This window comes from Eptesicus fuscus, chromosome 19, assembly GCF_027574615.1.
Source record: "Eptesicus fuscus isolate TK198812 chromosome 19, DD_ASM_mEF_20220401, whole genome shotgun sequence".
Classification (NCBI taxonomy): Eukaryota; Metazoa; Chordata; class Mammalia; order Chiroptera; family Vespertilionidae; genus Eptesicus; species Eptesicus fuscus.
The window spans coordinates 32,952,501-32,972,743 of NC_072491.1; positions in this window are offsets into that span (position 1 = coordinate 32,952,501).

The window sequence follows — 20,243 nt, forward strand, 5'->3', positions numbered from 1 at the left end:
CAACCCGATGCCAGGTGCTGGGGGAGACCTGCCTTTGTCCCATTCTGTGTCCTATACTTTCTGTAGGTTTTGTGGGAAACCTGGCTTTGATTTTACCCTTTGCCCATTCCAACCCCCCAGCCCCCCAACACACCTCCCACCCAGGGAGGGGCAGCGACGAGTGCCTGCTCCCTGTCTCAGAGTCTGCAAGCCAGACCCTGTCCTGCAGGGCCTCCTCTGAAGCTTGTGTGGTGAGGCCGTGGTTGCTGTGCTGTGTTTGTTTAGGCAACATCTGCCCTTTAGACGATCTGACTCCCGTTTTTTCTGCGTGGCCCCCCCAGAAGTCCCAGCCACAGCGTCCTGCCTCTCTCCGCTCACTCCTCAGAGCCACAAAGATGTCACCCAGACAGGGCCAGGTGGGGCTGGTCCCTGGAGTTGGCGTGTGGATTCTGAGTGTGATGAGTCCACTTTTTATGGAGTAAAATCTGGGGCTGCTGAAAACCATCTTTCCTAGCCACGAGTTAAAAGCCGCTTGGAGCAGGGGAGAAGGAGGCCAACCCACAGAGGGAGGCAGGAACGAGAAATGGAGCCAGACAGAGCTGGGTGACGGCACAGCCGTGCTGGAAGAATCAGGATATAACTTTCTGGCTGTGGGAGCCAATACATTCCCAGATGATGTTTGAACAAATTAGACTTCTGTTCTTTGCAATGAAAAAAAATCCTGACTAATGCATTGGCTACCAGTGGTTAGAGGAACGCAAACTCTCGTACGTATGTGTAGGAGGTGGAGAGAAGTAAGAGCTGGGCTTCTAAGATATTGGTGGTGCAGCCGGGAGAAGGAAGAAGGAAGGAAGGTTCTAAACTCAGGGGGCGGTTCAGCTCCCCAGTGCCCCAAGGACAGGCCCTTCATGTGACCTCTCACAGCGCCTGGCTTATAGCAAGTGGTTCCCAAATATTTCCCGAAAGGAACGGCTTCCAATTCTTGTGTTTTCCCTCAAGAGGGGGGGATGCCCTAGAAAGCAAGGCCCTTTCCTTGCTGATTTTCAGATCTGAGATGTTTATTACCGTGGGAGGAATGAGTTCAAGAGCTCAAAGAGGAGGGCAGATCATTCCAAACCTGCTCCTGCCCCTCGGCCTGGGGCACTGGCAGTGGGAGGAGGACATATCGCCAAATACCCCCTCTGTCTTCCTTTTCCTTTTTCTTCTTCTTCTATCCGCTGGTGTGGGGCTAAGATGATCTATAGATATCAGAACATCGTGAACATTAAAACTACGAATAATTAGTGTTAACCACCCAAGCATTTTCTCTATGCACAGCGCGAGCAAATGTCCACATTCCGTACAGTAATCATCCCAAAGAAGCGCTTGGAATGGGCAGATCTGCGTTTCAGAAACCGGAGCCATTTCAGATGCTCCAGTGTGGACTGTTCATGCCTAATCAAGAGGCTGCAATTAACATGTGAAACCTCAGTGTTTGCAGGGAAGCAGGCTCGGGGCTGTGCCCAGCGGCTGCCCTCCGAGGCTTTTTGAAAGTGTGTGCCCGTTAGATGCAGAAATGGCTCTCCCGGATGGTGTGCAGGTGAGGGATTCCTCCCGGGTCAGAGGGCGCGAAGAGCCTCAGAAGTGCTGCTGTGCTTTGTTTTTGGCAGCTGCCAGGGTAGCTGCGAAAATAAAACCCTCCAATAACAATGACTGTAACCTGGTTGGGGGCCCAGTGGGGGAGCCGTGTGACCCCAGGAAGGTGCCTGGTGGCCTCGGGGCTCAAGGTTTGTGGAGGAGATAAATCTGTGTGCTGGACGCCTGCCTCGCATTGGCTCTGCATCTCTTCCTGCCTGACGATGGTTCCAAGGCTTGTCCTGGGTTTCAGGTCCTCCCAGGGTACCAAGGGAAGGGAGGAACTTAGGCTGCCTGGCCTGGTCCTCAAACAGGTGCCCTAGGGGGGCATTTTCATGCAAAATTGCACCAATACGGTTAGATGGAGTTTGTGAAAAAATAACTAGTCCTTTCAAGATGTTTACAAGCGTTTTATACTAGAGCCCTAGGTTTTTAAGAGCGAATATGCAGGGAGCTGGGGAAAATACCTACAAATCAGATATGCATTCTTAAAAAATTCTCCACTAAGAAAAGAAAGCAACAAAGGAAACCCAAAACAGCGATTTCAAGAGGCCCAGCAGCGGCGCTGCTTTTGTGGCTTCTTTCCCCTCCTCCGGTCTGCCTTCCCCTTTGGCGTTCCTCGCTCCTCACAGGACAGTACTAACATGAAACCCGAGGTCTGTCTCGTTCCTGGTGGAGCGTGTCGCCTTATGTTGCAGGTAGGCAGAAATTGATTTGTCTGTTCTGAATGAAGCGAAAATGAAAGTGGCTCTATTCAGCAACACAATCGAATTCACTGTGCAATATCTTTTCTCTGACAAACATTCCAACTCAAAAATCAGAAGCAACCATGTCACCCTTCTGACCTTAAAAGGTATAGCTGCTGGAGCCTCTGAGGGCGCTATATCATTTGGGGGAGGGAGGGTGTTTTGTTTTAACATGTGGTTTGATTTGCCAAACACACACACACACACACAAACACAACACAAAAACCCCAAAAAACAAAGCTAAACAACTAAACACAGAGCTGCAGCGAGGAGTTTGCTGTGGACCAGAGTGCATCATGGTTAGGAACACACACTGAGGCTGGGCAGCCCTGCGCTCACATTCAGGTTTAACGAGCCCCGTGAGCCAGTGATCAAATCTCCCCGAGCCTCTGTGTCTTCACCTGGAAGATAATGATACAAGCCTCTCTCACACAGTGGCAGTGTCATTCAAGAAGATACTGCGTGTAAAGGTCTTAGCACAGTGCTAGGCACAGAGGAAACGCTCAGCCCTTGGTGGCTGAACCGATTTGACAGAATTCTTGCTGAAGGCATGCCCCGGAGATCAGATGTCACCCGAGGGATCATGGGGGTTGAGGCGTTCAGTCAGATGTGGAGGGTGGAAAACTCTGGCTAGAGGCACTTTGCAGGACTTTGCTAAAATTGAGCTCTTGAGGATATGCTCAAGGCCAGGGCCTGGTTGAAAAAGAGCTCAGAGGAGCCTGAGAGAGTTTGTCAAGGAGAGAATCCTTGTCCAAGGTAACAGCAGGCATCCATGCTTCCCTCCCTGAAATCATAGTTTGCTTTGGGGTGAAGTTCTGATTGGCCACTCAGTGGTGATTATGCAGCTGTTTGTTCTGTAGTCATGAACTTACTTATGCCACTGGGAATATTCTCCTTATTTTAGAATAAAGCTTTCAGCAACGTTCTCAAAAGTCAGAACAGTTTATAGAGGATGTCTGTGTGTTTTGTTTACATTTGAGTTCCGTTCATGAGCACTTATGAGGACTCGGTGAATATTTACATGACTTTAGCAATGATAATTGGAAGGAAGACTTTTGAACAAAGCCTCAAAGAGCCATATCTGCCATAGATTAAAAAACAACAACTATTCTTAAAATGTCAGCTTCCCTGTGATAAAAATCACTTAAGAATTTATGAAGGGGAAATAGGAAGGTGGAAATTGGTCAGGCTACTGCCTCCTTAATTCTGATTTAGGGCTCAATAAAACTCCCAGCATATGTGTTCAGTGCCCTAGCACTGCGGAGATTTCCAGGCATTTTTCTAGAAATGGGAGTGAACGACTGTGTTTTGGAGTAAGAGGCCCCACAGGGCAGGCCTCCGTGAAGCATCATGGGTAACTCTTCTTTGGGTGGGCAGTGAAGGAGGACTCCGTACTTTGCAAATGGCAACCGCACTTGTGACTTACTTTCCCTTAGGTTTCTCCTTTGATCATCACAAAGCTTGAAAAACTGGCATGAGAATCAGGTCTCGGGTGGAAAGTCTCCCTGGTTCATGCCGATCACACGCCCCAGGTCCTTTCATAGCCTGAGGGCAGGGAGCCGCAGCCCTGGGCTCGTAGCAGACCTGGCACAATCCTTGCATATGGGGTAGGGTAGGTAGGCTTCCCTGTCTCCTTCCCTCCCCTCCCCCCTCCTTACCTTGACCACTGGTGAGAAGGGACTCTTTTTTTTTTGCAGAAACACATTAAAGTGATGCTAAGTCCACACCCAGGCATTCAAATAATGTTTAACAGGGGCACCAAAGCAATTTACTTGGGAAAGGAAAATCTATTCAACCAATGGTACTGGGACAACTGGATATCCACACGGAAAAATAAAGAACCTTGATCTGTCTCACACCATACACCCAAAGCAACTGAGGATGGATCACAGATCTAACTGAAAAAGCTAAAAATGATAAAGATACTAGAATAAAACACAGAGATAGAGTCACAACCTTGAGGTGGGAGCGTTTTTTCTAGGGAGGACACAAACCGTAGAAGAATGAACATTAATAAATTAGGCCATCAAAATTAAAATCCCTGCGCATTAAAACAAAAACCCTCAAGAAAACTAACAGGCAAGTCACAGGCTGGGGAAAATAACTCACAACACATGTATATGACAAATGACTTGTATCTAGTATATAAAGAATTCCTGCAACTCAATAATGAAGAAGACAGCCAAATAAGAAATGGACAAAAGACTTAAACCCTTCACAAAAGATGATAATAAAATGGCAGTAAACACATGAAGCAGCATACAATATCCTCCGAGAAATGCAAATTAAAGTCACAGGGAGATAGCGCTGCACACACATGCTAGAATGGCTAACATGCGAGAGAGGGAGTAGGGGAGGGGCAATCAGAGCTCTCATACTTGGCAGTGGGAGCATGAAATGGTACATCCTGTTGTGCAGTGTTTGAAAGGTTATGACTTAAGTATCTACCTAAGAGAAATGGAAACAGCATGTGCAAGGATGTTTGTAGCTTTACATGTAACAGCCCCGAACTGGCACCCTCCTGCATGATCATCAGTGGAATGGGCAGGCAAACTGTGTTCAGTGAAATCTTACTCAGCAACACAAACGGAACGAACTCCTGATATACGCAACAGCATGGATGCATCTCAAAAACTTTGCACTGAGGAAAAGAAGCCAGACCTCCCCACTCCCCAAACCCTACACGTGTAAAGTTATAAGTGAGGTAAAGTGTGTTACGGTGATGGAAATCAGATCAGTGGCTGCTTCCGGGGAGCAGGAATTGAGGGGGAAGGGTAGCAGCAGTGCTCTCTGCTTCGATGCGCATTTGTTAAGACTGACGGGACAGCACGCCTAAGATCTGAGCATTTCATCACGTGTAAATTCAACCTCAATTAAGAACAGAAAGTTATTGGAGGAAGGTGGTGGGAGAGTACAAACTTGAAATGTAGAAACTTTAAGTTTGTAGGATAAATAAATACTAGGGATGTAATGTACAGCATGATGACTACAGTTAACAATACTGTGTGATCTATAGGCCAGTTGTTGAAAGAAAGAGCAGATCCTAAGAGTTTTCATCACAGGAAAAAAAATTTTCTTTATTGTATCTATACGAGATGATAGATGCTAAGTAAATGTATTGTGGTCATCATTTCACAATATATGTGAGTCCAACCATTATCCTGTCCACCTTAAACTTCTACAGTGATTATATCAACTTTATCTCAATAAAACCAGTGAGAAGAGTTAAAAGCCACAGCCAGAATAATGCCATGTTGATTATTGGTAGCAAAAGAGAGCTTTGTTTAGCTTGTAAGTGCTGAAGAGGACAGGCCGTGCCTAATGAGCGGCTCCTGGCCCGGGCTACCGAGCACCTCCCACAGGCCTAACCTACAGGTGCAGCAGCAACCTGAGTCTGGGACAGAGGTGGGCAAGGATGGTGAGGAAAGGGGATGAGGAGGAAGACCTCATTGCCTATCTGAAGTGGATTCTGAAAGCCTGCAAATGATGGCGGGACTCATAAAGAAATATGTTGCAATAACATCTGGAGAGGATTGGCTGGTAGAATTGCTGTCTTGGGGCCCTCAGGCTTAAGTGACATTGATGCTCAGTGAGTACTGGTTGAATGCATGTTCTTCTGGAGGGGCCTTCTTTCCTACCTTAATATCTACTTTATTCACTTTAAACTCACCTTCCTGCCCTAACCAGCTAGTCCTGGGCAGGCATGAGAACGGCCAAGTGGCAGAGGCAGGCCCAAGGAGATGATGCTGGAAAGGGATGCTGCAGGGTTTATGCCCGTCTTAGTTCAGGCTGCCCTAACAAAATACCACACATTTATTTCTCCTGGTTCTGGAGGCCAGAAGTCTAAGATCAAGGTAGACAAGGTGTAGGCGGCTGCTTTGGTCTCTGGTGAGGCCTCGGTTCCTGGCTTGCAGACAGCTACCTTTCACTGTGTTCTCACATGGTCTTTCTTCTGTGTGGAGAGAGAGAGGAAGAGAGAGATGGAGGGAGGGCAGGCTCTTCTTATAAAGACATGAATCCTGTTAGATTGGAGCCCTACCCTTAGGACCTTATATAACTTTACTTTCATAAAGTACAGTTACATTTGGGGTTAGCGCTTCAACATATACATTGGGGGGACACAAACACTCCATCACAATGCCCGAGGAACGAACCTTGCAAAGATTCCTGGGTGTGGGAGAAACCTGCTTCTTCCCTGATGGTGAGTGGCTTTTAGAATATAGCCTCTTGTCTCCATTAACCAAATTGGATTTGGGTCAGAGATAAGCACTTTTAGTTCTGCAGCCTCCCAAGCTAGCCAGTCCTTCCTGCTGGGGCAGCTCCTTTCCAGGCACCCAAGTCATTCATCATGAGTTCCGTAGCTTGTAAGTCAAGGCATGGGCCTAAATGAATTAGAGAAAGTCGGGCTCCTGCTTTTAACTGATTGCCAGGATGAGCGAGAAAGGCCAACGTGACTCCCCTTGGGGCTTTGTCACATGTGTGACAGAAAGAAAAGTGAGCTGTTTCTTGAACAAAGCCCAAAGGGGCAGGAGCAAGGAGAAATCAAACCATCATCTACATCCGGGAAAGGAATTCAGAGCGGTTAGACTCAGCTTGATTTTCCTGGTAATTTTTCAACCATTTGTGGGAGGCCCGTGGAGTTATTTGTGGTTCCTTTCCATCCAGACTTGTTTCCTTGCTGACACTGTAGGTGACTGACACCTCCTGAGGTTGGACTTGTGACCTCACTGCTCACTGGTTTCCATTTCTTCTCCACCCCACCCCACCTGCCCCGTCCTGTGGAAGGAACTGAAGGTCTCATTCAGGAGCAGAGCACAGACTGGGCCTCCAGATGAGGCTGGGAGGTCCCTGAGGAAACTTCTGGATTCAGTTGGATTTTAACCTTGAATTTTAAAAATGCATATTGACTACAAGAATTAATTGCAGTGTCTCTAAAGCCAGTATCAATATTATGTCAATAAGTCATTTTTTTAAAAAGCCTAAAATCAGTATCTGCTGACAGTGTGAGGAATGTTTTTTTAGCCTTTTGTTTTACACATTATGATTCCTTACTATGACAAAGAATTTATATTTAGTAAATAAAACAACTACCTCCACCCCGCCCCACGCCAACAGACAGACATCCAGATTCTTGCTAGTGCCAGCCAACTCAGGCAGCCCTGTAGAGCACGCCCTCAGGATTCCACTAACATAAGCAAAGTGGAAACGCAGAGAAAGATTTACTTAATTCTCTGCCCTCAGGGGCTCTAGCTGCCTCACCCATCCTTTCCCAGATTGTGCCTCTAGATTCCCTCCTAACCTCTCCCACCAGCTTCCCTTTATATCAGATAAATTAACCAGGTATAAAAGATAAAAACAAATAACCCTTTTTAATGAGCATTTGCTCTGCAAAAGGGTTTGTGGAGCCCAGTTGAATATTCAAAGGATGGAATTGACAAAGACCCTCTTCTAGACCAAATGGTAGCCAGGCTCCTCTGAGCACGTGGCCTCTGTCCTTGCCAAGCAGGCAGAGCCCAGTCTTAGCAAGAGTCCTGCTAAGTCATTGTACAGACAGTTACCCCACCCTTGACAACTGATCACCCTGGCCTGCCTTCAGCAAGAATCCTGCTAAGTTGATTTAGCAAGAAGTCTCCAAGCCTTGATGTTTCTTCTTGTTTTCTTTTTATTTTTAAATTTCTTTATTGATGAAGGTATTACATATGTGTCCTCATCCCTCCATTAACCCCCCAACCCCCCTCACTCATGCCCTCACCCCCCTGGTGTTCGTGTCCATTGGTTAGGCTTATATTCATGCATACAAGTCCTTTGGTTGATCTCTCCTCCTCTTGTTTTCATCCACCCCTCCATCCCAACACCCATCTAAGCTGTAAATCCCACTCGTCCTTGTATTCAGAGTTTGTCTGACCTCTTTCCCCTATTGTGATCGTCTTAACATCTATTTTGATGTCTTGAATAATAGTCTTCCTTACTGTTTGAACAAGAGTCAGAATAATTTTTCTTTAGCAGCATGAGAGCTCCATGAGGGTAAGAACTTTGTCTTTCTGTTCCGCTAAGGTCTGCCCAGCACCGGAACGGTGTCAGGAACCCCGACTTCTCTCACTGAAGATTTGTTGATAAACAGATGCTGACATGAATAATCTCACTTGCTCGCTCCATCAACACCGAGGCAGGTTCTTGTCCCAACATTGAAGAAGAAAATGAAGCTTTCATGGTTTATGGGATTTATTTCTTGGACCTACTAGTAAGAGACACTCTATGGAGGGACTGTTCTTTGCTGTGTCTTATGTTGCAAATGTCCTTTAATACAGAGGAGTAAGAAATAGCTCCGAAGGAGGTAAACTTAAACATAAATCTTCAGATAATAGCAAGAACTATGTTTATTGAGAATTTGCTCCATGTAGCCTCTAACTATACATTAACTTTAATCCTCATGGTAACCTAATGATGCAGGAGCTATTGGCAGTACTATTTTTCTGGTAATAGTTTTATTGAGTATAACCAACTGTGCCCATGTAAATAGTACAATTTGTAAATTTTGCCATATGTCTACACCTGTGAAATCATCCCCACCATCAAGATAATAAGCATTATCACTACTGCTAAAAAGAAACTATTAATCACACCATTTTACTGATAAGACTACTGATTTCATTTCTATGATGTCCCGCAGATGCTCTGTGAGGAGCCAGGACTTGAAGCCATGTTGGCAAGATTTCAGAACCATCTCTCTCTCCACACCTTCAGCCTATGTGTCTCTCTTGCTTCCTCTCCCTTGTTCCCTCTATCTGTCTCTGTCTTCTTCTTTCTCTGATATTACTGATCACCCACTATGTGTTAATGGCTCTATATTTAGATGCTCAACACTGTCATTCTAAACCAATAATAATGACAACAACAATGACAATTATAACTAATAGGTATTGCAAGTCACTGTAACAAACGCTTTAAATATGGTGCCATGCCCGGTTTGGCTCAGTGGATAGAGCGTTAGCCTGAGGACTCTAGGGTCCCAGGTTCAATTCCGGTCAAGGGCATGTACCTTGGTTGTGGGCACATACCCAGTAGGGAGTGTGCAGGAGGCAGCTGATCGATGTTTCTCTCTCATTGATATTTTTAACTCTCTATCCCTCTCCCTTCCTCTCTGTAAAAAATCAGTAAAATATATTTTAAAAAATAATAAATAAATAAGGTGCCATAATTAAAGCAAGTGGCCCTTAAGAGCTCAGCTTTGCCATCGGGCTGACCCAGCTTTGAACCCCAGCCTTCAAATTTACTGAGCAACCCTGGATGATCTTAGCAAGCTTGCTGAGCCTTGTCATCCTCATGAGCAAATGGAGAGAAATGATGCCCATCTCAGAACTGGTGTGAGGACCACATGGCACAATCACATAGCACAATACTTGATAATAGCCAGTACTCCAAAAATAATTGTGATTATTAAAGACACCATGGCAATTTTGAAAATGGTACAGTGCCCAAAATTTTAAGCAATAATTTTTATCTTTCAAGCATGCAGTAGTTTCTGCCCAGGTCAATAAATATACATACCAGAACTCAATTTGCCATTCAGCAAACACTTTATGGAACACCAGAAATACAGTAGTGTTGAGAAGGGTTAGAGAAAATTGGAAGTGGTCAACATGTTGATTAATTTCCTTTTTTGTAATTAAAAAAAAATGTTTTCACTGATTTCAGAGAGAGGAAGGGCGAGAGAGGGAGAGACAGAAACATCAATGATGGGAGAGAATCACTGACCAGTTGCCTCCTGCACACCCCCTACTGAGATTGAGCCCACAACCCCGGCATGTGCTCTGACCAGGAATGAAACCATGACCTCCCAGTTCATGGGTCCATGCTCAGCCACTGAGTTACATCAGCCGGGCCCTTCTTTGTAAATTTATTTTCAGTGAAATCCTCTTGAACAAAAGATATGACTCTTTTAGATGTTATTAGTTTTTAAAAAGTCTCCATATAACCACCCAGGTGTCAAGCCAAGTGTGAGTCTCCCAGCCTCTCCTTGGCCCCCGCTGCACTGGTTTTGGATGCCATGGCTCTCATCCAGCACAATCATCACTGAACAGATCAGCAAGAAATTTGAAAAACATTTTCCAGGTCTTGTGGTCAATACAAAAATCAAGTAAATGAATTATTATTGAAATAGTGAATTTGAATGTTGAAGAGATCAGTAGGTCAAGGCTGGAGAGGAATTAATCAGTATAAAAAGTGTGGTGGAAGAGCGCCAACTTAAATGGATTTTTTTTTTATTAGCAAATGACAAATAATCACAGCCAGGGTTATTCATCTCTTTCTGATGTTACTGAAATATCATCTTGGAAGTCTTGGTCTTCTAGACAAGCTCCAGGCGGTGGTCAGAATGCAAATAGCCTACTTAGGAAACCTGGTCATTTGCCTTCTGTTCGCTAAGGAGATGGGGCGGCTCACAGAGCTACTCTCCATTCATGCTTACTCCTCAAGGGCTTGGTTGACACTCTAGCACAGGGCAACATAAGGCTGAAATAAGTTAGCCGGCATTTGTCCTTTCTTGTTTTTAAAATGAGCATGCTAGGGGAGCAGGCCTTGTAATAGACTGAATACAGAAAGGAATAAAGCCACTGTCCTTATCTCATGAGAGTTATACCTTTAGTTCTACCAGGAGCAACTATGCGTATCCACATTTAAATACTAAACAATTGTGTGTGGCGAAAAATAAGTGCCACATGAGCAGTATGGACATAAAATACTTTTGTAACAGAGACATTACTTTGTTTTTTTTGTTTTTTTTTTTTGTGTGTGTTTTTTTTAATTTCTTTATTGATTAAGGTATCACATACTTGTCCTCATGCCCCCATTCCCATCCCACACCCCTCCCCACACATGCCCCCTCCCACACCCGTTGTCCCCAACCGCTGGTTAGGCGCATATGCTTGCACACAAGTCCTTTGCTTGATCTCTCCCCTCCACCCCCCACCCTCTCCTCCCCTCCCTCCGAGGCCCGACAGTCTGATCCATGCCTCCTTGTTTCCGGGTCTGTTCCCGTTCATCAGTCCATGCTGTTCATTATTTCCACTAGATGAGCGAGATCATGTGCTATTAGAAATACACTTACAAGAACTGAAAATGAGACAAGCAATAATGGTCATGGTGACAGGAAATGAATCAGTCTGTAGTGAGTTTCTCTCTGGGCCAACAGTTCTTTTGAGACCCAATTACAATGTCCAACAGTTCCTTATGTGTACATGTCAGCACTGACACCACAGTTCTGGATGGTGGAGAAATGGCGGCAATGAAGGTCCGACTCTCCCCGGTTTGGTCCTGGGCAACCTGCAGTGATGCACAGCTGCTAACTGCTAGTATGGGAAGACCAAGTCAGCGTCTTCCATCACTGGACTGCTTCTCTTCTGTCTTCATGGCTGGAGTAGTCCTGTCGATTCCTCTCTGTTGCTGGAATCCACATGGTCTCGGAGTTGTTTTCTGAAAATATATAAACATATTCTCGACCAAAAGTTAATAAAGGAATATTTTCCATAAATTTGACTTGGGATCCTATTTCATTTTTTGCCCAAATGATTTTCCTCTGGCTTGTTTTGACACCTTGTGTGTTTTTTATGGGTGTCTTGCTTTTAGCCTTACAATTAATTTTCTGAAGTATTAATTTTCTAGCTGTAATTTACTTATAGGTTATTTTTCCTTGCATGATATTCTTCTACTCTACCCTCCTTTTTTGATTTAAATGTTAGGAGGCTTTTGAAAATTTTATAATGTAGTCTTGATGGCTTTTACATTTTAATTTTTTGCTCTATAGTATTACTGTTTTAGGTTCATTACATGGTGCACAATTTTATCATGAGATGAAGTACCAATAAGAATTTTAGTTAACACTTTAGGAACACCTTTTTGTCCAGTACAATTAATTTTTCTAGAATATTCGCTTGTTTCAACTAGCCAATTTAAATTTGCCTGAAAACTTGACTACTATTTTACTGTCAAATTTGTTACTCTAACAACAATCTTATTTTACCCTGTAAATATTAGTGGAAGGGATTATTTGCCTTCTTGAGTAGGTCCTGAGCATTCCTGGTGGTAGGCTGGATTTAGATATCGTAAACCCACTTCCCCACACCATGGGTATAAGACAACTCAAACTATTCTTGTTGGAGTAAGAGGGCAGCTATTGTTGGCCAAGTCTCTGTCGGTCACCTGGGTCCTGATCTGAGCTGGGCATGGGAGGCACGAAGCAGCCATGGGGGCAGGAAACCTCCCTCAGAAGGGGATAGGGTTCAAGCCCCTGCAATGTTGGGGGGGTGGTGAGGGTCTGTGCCCCACCTCTGTTGATCCCCAAATTCTCTCCTGATGGCCCCTCTGCGACTGTGCCTGTCTTAGGTTGTTCCTTCCTTGAGACAGAGACATTACTTTGAACTAGAGCCAGGTTACAGTGAGGTGGATTGCAAAGCTTTATGCAAGAGGTAGATTTTTGACTGGACCTGGGGTTGGATTTCATTAAGAAGACTATAGAGAATGGCAAAATCAGAGAATAAAATCCCATTTCGAATTCCAAATCTTGTTGATCGTGTTTTCCTCTCCCAGTCCACCAGCACTGCAGCTCCTCCAGATCCCTAGCTGTCTTGGGACAGAATTCTTGTATTTCATCCATCGCACCAACCCATCAATCTGCTGTTCAATTTCACAAATCACTGCACCTTTTGTCTATATTAGCAAAATCTTGCTGGTTATTGAAAGGTCACATGCAGAGGCAAGTGTTAAGAATGACTCTGGTTTTTGGCTCACGCAGTTGGAGGGATGGTGTTGTTATTTCAGTGAAGTAAGAAATGCTTTAAAAAAGACCTTATTTTTGGGGAAAGATCTGAGTTCAGTGTTGAATAGGTTGAGTTTGAAGTGACTTTAAGACATTTGGTGAAGTTAACTGTAGTTATCTTGCAGTGTTTTATTACAGAAAACTGCTATTATCTCTTTTTCACTTTTCTCTCACTTGCAAAGATCAGCAAATTTTGCAAAATACATAATGAGCATGTATTACTTTAAAAGCAGAAAAAGTAATAATAAAAAACATGGAAAATTAAGGAGTTTTAAAATTTAATAGCACTCATTGTGAGCATTTATTTTCTTTTGATTCAATTACTTTATAAAAATGTAAACAAAGCACCGCATTTCAAGGTTTCATTGCATAGACTATTGTCAACTCCTGCAACAAACTGTCTGTGTCGTGGTTCAAACGCAATACAAATTTATTCCTTGTTCATACAAAACACCATACTGCGCTCCTGATCAGTGAGCAGCCTCCTCCAAGGTAGATTCAAGGACCTGGCATCTTTCATCTAGAGTCTGACTTCTAAGGTGGCCACACTCGTCTGCATCAGCTGGTGGAAGAACTAAGAGCCTGGGGGATTTTGCAGGGCACTTTTCTTTGGGCCATGCCTGGAAGTGGCACAAGCCACTTCTTCCTATGTATCCCATTGGCTAGAACTTCAGTGGAGGCTGGGAAATATATTCTAGCCATGTGTCCAGTCAGAAGAGGAAACAGATTTTGTGACAAACTTGGAAAATTCTGTCTCAGATGCCATGTGTGTGCATTTAGTGTTTTCCCTCTAGGATGGCAGCTGATTGGCATGTTTGTCTTTCTCTGACTGGCTTATTTCGCTTAGCATAGTAGTCTCCAGGTCCATCCATGCTGTCTCAAAAGATAAGAAGTCCTTCTTTTTCTTTTTTTCTTTTTTACAGCTGCATAGTATTCCATGGTGTAAATGTACCACAGTTTTTATCCACTCATCTACTGGTGGGCACTTGGGCTGTTTCTAGACCTTAGCTATTCTAAAATAACCCTGCTATGAGCATAAGGGTGCATATATTCTTTCTGATTGGTGTTTCAGGCTTCTTAAGATATATTCCTAGAAGTCAAATGGCAGTTCCAGTTTTAATTTTTTGAGGAAACTGCACAGTTTTCCATAGTGGTTGTACCAGTCTGCATTCCCAGCAGCAGTGCATTAGGGTTCCTTTTTCTCCACATCCTCGTCAGCACTTGTTGTTTGTTAACTTATTGATGGTAGTCATTCTGGCAAATGTGCGGTGGTACCTCATTGTTGTTTAAATTTGCATCTCTATGATAATTATTGACGTTGAGCATTTTATTCATATGTTTCTTGGCCATTTGTATGTCCTCTTTGGAGAAGTGTCTATTTAGGCCCTTGCCCATTTTTCAATTGGGTTGTTTGTCTTCCTTTTGTTGAGTTGTATGAGTACTTTATATATTTTGGAAATTAACCCCTTATCAGATGTATCATTGGCAAATATGTTCTCTCATGCAGTGGGTTCCCTTTTCAATTTGATGCTGTTTTTTGTTTGTTTGTTTGTTTGTTTGTTTAAATGACATCTGAGAATATAGTCTTAATGGCAAGATGGTATCAGATCTTATGAATGTAGTATAATATTTTTACATTACCCCCTACTTTTAAACATTAGTTAGCTTTTAATTTCATGACATTTCTACATTATACAGAAATTTCTATGAATATATTTTATGTATATTTCTGAGTATTTTCTTGCAATAAGTTTCTAGGAGAGGTATACACAGTATATACACACATTTTAGGCTTTTTATGCTTACTGTCCAACTGCTCGCCATGTAGATTATATTAAAGACTATTTTGATTTAATAGTCCAATATAAGAACGTGGGTTCTGGGGTCAGAAGTTCGAATTTAGTGACCAGGCTCAGTTACTTACTGGCAGGGTAATCTGTGACTATTTATAACATCTTTCCAGGGATCAATTTCTTTATTTGTAAAATGGGAATAATCACACCAACACCTAGCTTCTAGGGTGACTGTGATGATTAATAGGCCAATACGAAAGTCCTTTGCAAGGTGTAAAGGCTGAACAAATGTTAGCTGTTAGTATTACTGCCACGATTCCAAATCTTGTTACCACTAGAAGTCTAACTGCCATTCCTTGGTCCTGTGAAAGCCATGGGGATAAAGACAGTGTAAGTGAGGCTGTTTTGCAGAGCTATCAAGACCAGGAGGAGGTGTCCAAGCCTTCTACTGGAAATCTCCGTGAGGGGAATTTATGTCTCTGACATCTCGCACCAACACGGCATGGCCTGTGGGGAAAAGGGTCAGAGAGACGCACAGCCAGCCTAACTCATTACCATAAATATGCTTGGAATTGAAGAAGAGAATCAAGTAAGGGCAAATGGGTTAAAGGCACTGTCTGCAGCTGGCATTTACCTTTGGTGAAATTAAAATGTTCAGTTCAATGAATTGATGTCATATCTTTGTAGATCTGCGCGGACACATAATGAAATGAAAATGTAATGCAAATGCAAACTCCCCTCAAGAGAAGGTGGAATTTTTGTTCTTTCTCTGCATATTTGAAAGAATTCTAAACATGGAGGAGAAAAGTGATAACGAGTGTCTGAAGATGCTGGGTGGGGTGGCGTGGGGGGGGTGCGGGTAGTGGCATGCAATGTTGCAGGGATGAGAAAGGGAAGAAAATGGCAGACAAATTGCCTTCTTGGAATCAGAGTCAGTGACATTAGTTTTCCTCATATGCACCCCCTGGGGCTTTGCTAGGTGGGAGGTGTGCACCAGAACACTGGAGATTGGGAACTATAACTATTTGAGGAAAGAGAGAGGAGAGGAGAGAGAAGGAAGGAAGGAAGGAAGGAAGGAAGGAAGGAAGGAAGGAAGGAAGGAAGGAAGGAAGGAAGAGGGAGGGAGGGAGGGAGGGAGGGAGGGAGAGAAGGAAGAAAGGGAGAACTAACTAAAGGCAGTCACAGCAGATGCCTTAAAAGAAAGCTTAAGATATGGTAACTGGGCTTTTATAAATGTAAAACCCCAAACATGTTTCAATGATCTCTGTAGTTTCAGAAGGGACTAACGGAGGTGTGAGGAAGAATTTTGAACAGAAAGGAGAGTTGTACTGAGACAAATTTTATCTTCTCCGGGACTTTTAAAGATAGAGTGCACTGTAATGTTGAATGTGGACATGGCTGAGGGTGATGAAAGGGAGTTCAAGACCATTTTGGGTTTATTCAAATCCTGCCACCCTGGGGTGCGCAGCTGGACTTAATTTCATGTGTCACTGGCAGCATGAAATGGAAGCCTAAGTATAAAAAGTATAATTTTTATGAAAGTATAAGATTGAGAATAATAATATAGTGATCAGTGTTTATACATATTCTGCAAAGCATTAAAATATTTTTTTTTCCCACAGAAAACTGATAAACAGTTTTATTCATTCATTTACTCAATAGGCATTTTGACTCTGAGGTGGACATTTGAACTGGACTGTAAAAGGTAGAAATTTTATAGGCAGAGAAGAGGGAGCAGGATGACTATCCATATCAGCACACCAGATGATCCCATTTTTATTCCAGCTCAGAGTAGCACAAGATCTGTTCTCAGAAAACAAATTTCCTATTGCTTTGATTATTATGCAGAATGTCAGCTCAGGTCACCTTTCTCCCACCCAACATTTGATCTCACCCCACCTATGCTCAACTTCCCCCATGAAAAAGCCTTCAGATTGAATTATTTTATGTAACAACAAAAAGAGAAAGGCAACTATTCTGTTCTTTGATCATAACACTATTAAGCTATAAATCAATGACAAAATGAAACTATAAAATTCCCATGTTTTGATATTTCAAAATATACTTTAATTAACTGACAGGTTAAAAGGATAAATCATAATGAAAATCAGGAAGTGTTTTTAGATGAATGATAAATAAGATACTACATTTCAAAATGTGTGGGATGCAGCTAAAGCAGACCTAAGATGCAAATGCATAGTGTTAATTGCACAACTACTATGTGCCAGCACTGTGTTAGACCCTAGAAATATGGTCAAGGTCTCTGTCATCATAGAATTTGTCTTTTATTAAATACCAACCAGGTAACAAATTACATAGAGAAGCGGGATTGTGAAGCATGCTATGTGGTGATAGGGTGTTGTGATGCAGATGAAAAGAAGGTGTTTGAAAGCGTCTCCGTACTGTGCCTAACTCATTATAAAGTTCCAATAAATGCTGGTTGAGATTTGCATTATTAATGATAATAAAAACGTCATCACAATTTTATGTCAGCCTACAGGGATGTTGTTCTCTAGTCAGGACACATTTTTGCTGCAAAAGGTATAAACTCAGCTGAAATGGGCTTAAACAAAGAAGCAACATATCTGCTTGTGTATTTTAGAAGCCCACAGGCAGCTTATGGACAGTTTGGCTTGGGGACTTGAAGGATGTCAGTGGGTTTATTTGCTTTTATGTGTCTCCCCTTCTCCACTACTGGAGATAGTCTCCAGGAGAGCAAGCACTATCTCTGCTCGTGTGTGTGTGTGTGTGTGTGTGTGTGTGTGTGTGTGTGTGTGGTGGGGGACAGTTTGTTGATTGCTACTTAGGTGACTGGGCCTGAAGCAGACACTGCTACTTATCGCCCAATACATATTTTCCTCTTTGTTCTTTTAGAAATACAATTACCATAAGTTTTAGCTGGACACATGGCCATCTAGCTAGAGAACATGTTTCTCAGCCTTCATTGACCTAAGAGTGGCCAGTTTTTCAACAATGCAATGCGAGTGGACATGATATGTGCAACTCCTGCAGCACTTTGAACCATCACCTGCCCTCTGCTTGCTCTGTCCCTTTTCCACCTGCTGAAATGGAGACACAGGGCTGGTTGTATCTGCTTTATCTTTGCAGATAGTATTCTAGCAGCCTTTCTCAACCTGGAATTCCAGGAAAGCATTAAGCCCTAATGCCTTCAGGCATTCATCATCTATAATGCATAAGCTCTTTCTTCTGCATTTAGAATGATACTAGTTGTATGTCATGCTTGGGAGAATAGAGAAAGACTGTGAGGATATAGCAAGGTGAAAACAACCTGGACCCCTGGATCACTGTGTGGAGCAGAGAGCTGTGTGTCTGGGATCTCTTGCCAACTCTGGACTTTGTCACCTAACTGCTTTATGCTTGAACTTCACTGTCATGGTAGCTCAGCTCTGTAACTGGTGGCCGAGATGGACTCTTTGTGAGCAGCCTTGACTGGGAGTGGGGAAGGCTGACGCTCACAGGTAAAATTGGAGTGGTGCACTTGGCAGGCAAACAATACTTGTTACAAGCACATACCTAGAAGTAGAGCTGAAAAGGCTAGTTTTTTCCCATTTCAAAGGTTTGTAGTGGGAATAATAGTCATCATTTTCCCCTTGAGCATTACCTTTCCAGGTCAAAAGTCATAAAGCACAATAGAGCCTTCTTTTGCTCAATTACATATTTTTCTTTAAATACAAACATTTCTTGCTAGCCAGTGAAGATGGCAATATGACTGTGTATAAATCTCAGGTTAACTCAGGAAAAGATATTACTTACAATTTATTGATTTCCCCTCAGTGTGCATGTATAAACATGAAATCGTATATAGATAAATGATATACCTACTCTATTACATTTTTTAATTTTCTTTTCCTATAGTTTGAGTTAAAGACCCCAAAGTGGTTTTCTAGTGTCTTATGTTTTCCTCTCCCCTAACACCACTGCAAATTGCTGTGTCTTGAGGAGCTCTTTGTATGGTGAATAATGTGTTTTGTCTACCAGTCTTCTGGCTATGCTTCATTTATCTCAGGCTTGCTAAATGGCACTCAAGCTGCTGGCCTCAGCACCTGGTGCAGTGGGAAGCCTGTTACTCAAGCTAATTTTTAATGCAAAACTAGCTTGCATACAAGTGACCTCCCAGAGACCACCAGAGATGGAGCTGCCTTGAATTCCAAGTGCATGGTCGAGTGTGGTGGCCTCACACATGGGAATCAAACACGGCCTGGACACATGTGTGGGAAAGAGGCAGTAAGAATTTTCTTTAAGGAGATATCATGAGGGGGAGACCGAAACATAATCCTGAACAGAGTATAACACTGAGCATTTGTGCCCAAGCCACTAGGCTGAATTGTATTTTATTTTCTTCCTCCTTTTGGTTGCAGAAATAATATATTCATTGTAAAAACAATTAGAAAATTCAAAGAAACAGAAAGAGCACTGAAATTCTACTAGCTAGCTATTACCACTGTGTACAATTTTAACTTTATGTTCTTTTAGAATTTTGCTTATGCAAAAACATACATATGAATGTATAAAAATAGTGTGCTCTCTTGTGACCTGCTTTCTAGACTCTCTCTCAAATAATGTAATATTTTTATATTTCCACATTTCAATAAATCCAGTGGTCCATGTTGTTTTTTTCAGAGTTGCCTTCAAGACCCAGAACCATGAACCCAAAGTACCATTCCATTCTGTCTTTGTGTTTCTTGATGGGTATCCAGGGTAATCTAATACACAACCCACAGTTATATTCTTGAAATCTCCTTCCTCTTTGATTTTGTTTTGTTTGCACCGAGAGCTACTGAAGAAATCTTTCATGTCAAACTCCCACTGTCTCCTTCATTCCCAGAGCTGCTTTGCCCACCCCCCTTTCTATTTATGTGGAGCAACTTGTTTTCTCAGATAAGTCCTCCCCCTCATGTTCTGCCTCTGTGTGGCCTGGTCCCCTTATTAATATACCATTCTCTAAAGTCTGCGTTAGCAAAGAGAAGGGACCTTGCCTGGGAAGTCTAGGGCACTTGGCTATACTTACTAGAGTTCCGGTGCATGAAATTCATGCACGGGGGGTTGGGGTGGGTGGGTGTGTCCCTCAGCCCAGCCTGCACCCTCTCCAATCTGGGAACCCTCAGGAGATGTCCAACTGATGGTTTAGGCCCGATCCCACAGGGGCCTAAGCCATCAGTCAGACATCCCTCTCGCAATCCAGGACAGCTGGCTCCTAACCGCTCGTCTGCCTGCCTGCCTGATTTCCCCTAACTGCTCCCCTGCTGGTCTGATCACCTCCAACTGCCCTCCCCTGCT